The sequence below is a fragment of the Neofelis nebulosa genome, chromosome 5 (genome assembly GCF_028018385.1).
Source record: "Neofelis nebulosa isolate mNeoNeb1 chromosome 5, mNeoNeb1.pri, whole genome shotgun sequence".
Classification (NCBI taxonomy): Eukaryota; Metazoa; Chordata; class Mammalia; order Carnivora; family Felidae; genus Neofelis; species Neofelis nebulosa.
Genome location: NC_080786.1, coordinates 14,389,455 through 14,394,828, shown reverse-complemented (window position 1 = coordinate 14,394,828; position 5,374 = coordinate 14,389,455). Strand labels below are relative to the sequence as shown.

The window sequence follows — 5,374 nt, the reverse complement described above, 5'->3', positions numbered from 1 at the left end:
ATTGACGTATAGTTATATAAAACAATACAATTTAAAATTTTCTAATATAAAAACTTTGGAAAATAGAGCAGAAAACAATTTATAATCTTACCACCGTAAGATTTTTACATCTTTTTCCAATTTTTGCCTCTGGTATATATATTTTCAAATATTGCATGCACAGCTACATTTTTTGTCTTACACCTCAGTGTGCCTCTGGAAAACCCTCCTCCTCCATTGATGTATTTTTTTTTTTTTAGCTTATTTATTTATTTAGAGAGAGAGCACAAACAAGGGAGGTGCAGAGAGAGAGGGAGAGAGAAAGAATCCTAAGCAGGCTCTGCACTGTCAGCGTGGAGCCCAGTGCAGAGCTTGAACACACAAAAACCGCAAGATCATGACCTAAGCTGAAACCAAGAGTTGGACACTTAACCAAATGGGCTCTCCAGGTGCCCCCGTTGATGTATATTTGATGGAGTTTTCTTTTTTTTTTTTAATTTTTTTTTTCAACATTTTTTATTTTATTTTTGGGACAGAGAGAGACAGAGCATGAACGGGGGAGGGGCAGAGAGAGAGGGAGACACAGAATCGGAAACAGGCTCCAGGCTCCGAGCCATCAGCCCAGAGCCTGACGCGGGGCTCGAACTCACGGACCGCGAGATCGTGCCCCGGCCGAAGTCGGACGCTCAACCGACTGCGCCACCCAGGCGCCCCTGATGGAGTTTTCTTTACCCCATGCTCCAGAGGTGGGAATGTGACCTATGCCTAAAAGTTGTGATATTCACCAGCTATGGTCATTGATACTGGGATAGACATATGTTCACTTAGAGCCAGTGTGGTGCCGTAAGATTTTTGGTGGATTTCTGGAGGAGACATTTGCTCTTTTATACTGGACTTGAATTTTGCTGCCACTGTCTTTCATGTGGAACCTAAGAGTAAACCTAATGCAGAAGGAGGCAGACTAGAGACTAAGGAAAACCAAATCCTAACGAAATAATTTAATTGGTCTTGAATTAATTTATTTTTATAAAATTGTACATATTTAAGATGCATGATATAGTATTTTAACATATATATATATATATATATATATATATATATAGTTGAAATGATTACTACAATCAAGTTAATTATGATATCCATCGCCTCACATAGTTGCTTTTGTGTTTGTATGGTAAGAACACTTAAGATTTCTTTTAGTGAATTTCAAATATACAACCTATACAACCTAGTATTATTAACTATGACCAGCGTACCATCAATTAGGTCTCTAGACCTTGACTCATATAACAGAAACTTTGTACCCTTTCACAAATATTGCCATCTCCTCCCCATCATCCCTGGTAACCACCATTTTCTCTTCTTCTATGATTTTGACTTTTTTTCAAATTAAGTGATAATCATACAGTATTTTTTTTTCTGTGCCTGAATTATTTCATTTAGCATGATGCCCTCCAGGTTCATCCATGTTGTCACAAATGACAGATTTCCTTCTTTTTTAAGGCTGAATGAAATTCCAGTGTGGGGAGGGTATGAATAATGTGAACAATGCCACAGTGAGCATGGGAGTGCAGATATTTCTTTGAGATAATTTTATTTCTTTTTGATATATACCCAGAAGGGAGATTATTAGATTATGGAACAAGCTATCAGTTTTGTATGGACCTGCATGCACATGTGTATATGTGTGCACGTATACTTATGATTGGTCCTGAATGAAAATAATAACTGAATTCATTCCATATGACATTTAAGAACATTCAGTTGCTCAGGTACAGGAGAGGGGGGAAAAAAGATCACTAAGTTCACTAAAGGAAGGTCAAAAGGAAGCTCAGGGATTGGTTAGTTAGGGGTCATGTTTTAGGAGACTGAATCACCTCTAGCCCAAGCTTCTTCCTGACACTCATCACTGCCTTCTCTTAAGATTTGTTCCTTATTAGTAGTAAAGTGTAAATCTGTTTAGTAATCCTTACCTATATGATATATAAATGTCTCCTACACTAATCTGATCTTGTCATTTCTAGTTCTTTATTTTAATTCTTTCATACCTGCTGGAGGACCCATTTAAACAATCTCAAAGTCTGGGTGTGCCTGGGGGGCTCAGTTGGTTGAGCATCTGACTCTTGATTTTGCCTCAGGTCATTATCTGATGGTTTGTGGGATGGAGCCCCACATTGGGCTCTATGCTGATAGCACAGAGCTTGCTTGAGAGTCTCTCTTTTCTCCCTCTGCCTCTACCCCTGCTTGTGCATGCACACACACACACACAAACTCTCTCTCTCTCTTTCTCAAAATAAATAAATAGATATTTTTAAAAAGAACCTCAAAGTCTGAATGTATAGGTAGATTATTTTCCCTTTACTTTATTATGTGAATGTTAACTTGACTTAAGAATGCCAGCAAATCTTCACCCTGAAGTGTAGAGTTGCTTTTTTGGTGAGTGGAAGAAAGAGATAGATTGAATACTGCCACAGAAGTAGTTCTTTGTGACTTTGAGTTCACTACCAACTCCAAATTCAAGACTTTATAGATCCTTACTTAATCTTCAATATTTTCAATCTCTGGAGTCTAGTACTATTAGAGCACTTGGTTTATTCCAACTGTAAATCAAATGCCCTTTCTCCCATTCCTGGCGGTGTCCCTTCTTAATGTTTCCAGTTTATAGTAGTAAATACCCTCTACTAGTGGTCCCAAAGTCAGCTGGATGACTGTAGCATAGTATTCCAGTCTCCAGTGGTTTCAATCACAGCCAATAAAAAGAGAGATGAACCCTGAATCAGTGTATTTCTACCACTGGCCTCTTCTTATGGACCAGGAAAGACACCATCTCTAACAATTTGATATCTTTGAAGGCTGGATTAAAATAAATTTTTAACCTGTAACTCTAAGAAAATGTCTTTTTAGTGAAATGATGAAATGCTGCCTAAATCTGGTTTTTAATCTGTAGATAATCTAATCTTGAGCCCTGAATTCCCAGCTAGAATTCACTTTCTTTATGCCTTAAAGTAATTCCTAACTAGTGAAAGTTTGGTGCCCAACCCCCTGAATGGTTATGGTAAAAGTTAATTTGTGGCTTTGTTTTAGGGTAATGATTTTTAATCTGACGTGGAGCTGGACAATTTTACCATCCGTCCAAAATCCCATCTGGTAGTCCTTCAAATATACCTCAAATCTAAGACTTTCTTGTTCCCATCCTAATAAGGCCAGCTCAGTGTCACATTAAAAAAATACAAAGTCTCTTTTTAAAAGCATTGAAAATCAAGTCTTTATGAAGTTTCTTGAAGCAGTGGAAGAGGAGGAAGTCCTTCGTTTGAAACTAAGTAAAGTAAAATTTGTCTTTACCCATCTATCCTCTTCAAAGTTAACAAACTATGCAGGAATTACTTGCCTCTTTTCCTTAAAACTCATTTAAAAAATGACCTTTCACTTTCTTACTTAATTCCCTCCTGCCTCCTATACTCTCCCAAATCTAGTCTTACAATATCTTCATATTTTTTCTTCTATAAAGAGCATTCTCAGCCCCTCCATGTCTGCATTTTTACCTATCAGCCAACTAAGTCCCTGGGAGTAAATAAAAATTCTTTCTTAGAGATATGAACTGAAGAGGGGAAGATGAAGCTACATTTTTAACCTCTTCTGTCTCTACCTTATATGTCCCTTCAAGTATATATAATGCATGTAGATGTTAAGCAGTCTTCAGCACCTTGTAATGCCCATTTACCTCATCCATCACCTTGCATACTGCTCCTACTTAGGTTGTTGAAGCTTTGCTGCTTGACGCTTCTTTGTTAAAAACAAAACCAAAAAATCTATTGGAGAACTGCGGGAGACGGTCTTTCTAGGTAAGGCAGTTAAGTGAGGGACTGGATGTGGGGTAGGAAGATGGCCTGGTGTATACTCCGCACCTCAGGAATGTTACTGAGTATGGAACAGCTGCCTTTAGAAAACTATTTCTAGAAGACAAAATGTTTGCTTTTACAAGCCAAAGATGTGCTGAAGTACAGAGGGCTGCTAGATTGGCAGAGCTAGGTTCTGCAGTTCTCAGTTTAGTTACAGTAAATAATGAAAGGACTTCCAGAGCTGCAGTTCACAGCTACATGATACTTCAGAAGACTTTTGCAAATAGCCAAGTACTACTTATGAAAAGATAGAAAAAGTTGCCAGCAGGATAAAAAAACACAAAAAAACGGAATCATGTGGTAGGTACAAGGGCAGGACTCAGTCTAAACTCTATATCGAAGCCAAAGAACGTGGAAAGTATCTTGGAAACAAGATAAAGAAGCAACCAGATGCGTAAACTGCAGGAAGAATTTCAGCCTCACAGTCCTGATACCCACCATACCCCCTCAAGTAATTTGGCCACCTCAGTCTCCCTGTTGCACTTACCTGTCAGATGATGGCTCTGATACAGAGATGGCTTCTGGTTCTAACAGCACACTTCCCTTTTCCTTTTTAATCTGACTTGTTGGAAAAGGTATAAACTATGTTGTGAGTTTAACTCTATAAAAGGCACTTTGGGGAAGTCCTTACCACCCATTTATTGTAGCCTTGCTGCAGCAACAAGAAGGGTTTCTGAGAAGCTGGACGATCAGGGTGCCAGAGCCTCTGCCATTTCCACTGAGGAGTGGTTTATGTAGATGGGGAACAAAAAATCCAAATTTAATTTGCTGGGGCTGCCATAACAAAGTATTACAGACTGAGTGGCTTAAATGGCAGAAATTTATTTTCTCCTTGTTCTGGAGGCCGGAAGTTTGAAATCTAGGTGTCAGCAGGGTGGTTCTTTCTGAAGTCCTTGAGGTAAGGATCTGTTCCAGGCCTTTCTTCTTGGCTTGTAGATGGTCACCTTCTCTCTGTGTTTTCACATTGTTTTTCCTCTGCAGGTGCCTGTCCAAATTTCCTCTTCTGATAAGAGCACCAGTCAGATTGGATTAGGCCCACCCTAATTTTAATTTACTTAAGCTCTTTAAATACCCTGTCTCCAAATACAGTTATATTCTGCAGCACTGAGATTTAGGTCTTCAACATATAAATTTGTTGGGGGTGGGGGGGAAGGGGAGATACAATTCAGCCCTTAATAGTGGCTTTCCAGCTCTTTGATACTTATTATTATGCTTAAAGGCAATTTCTAGAATGATTTGAGTTGGTTCTTTTCTCCATTTCCACAAACTCTGAAGCCAGTACTATAGAAAAAAAATATTTTCATAATATTTAAGATACTGTTTCATAGGACTCCTGAATGCCACTATAAAGTCTTTATATCCCCTTCTAATGAACGAAAGTAAGGGAATTTCAGAGGACTGAGATAGGATTAATTGTATGATAGACCACATGTAATTGTAGCCTTCTATATTGAGAAGCGGTGGTTGAGGCATTTTTCAAAGATGACTGGCTATAC

General features: G+C 38.6%; 1 pseudogene; it reads left to right on the top strand.

The window, feature by feature from the left end:
- The first annotated feature begins 3,247 nt into the window (after positions 1-3,247).
- LOC131513035 (SIN3-HDAC complex-associated factor-like) lies at positions 3,248-4,974 on the top strand (annotated as a pseudogene).
- The last annotated feature ends 400 nt before the right edge of the window (positions 4,975-5,374 follow it).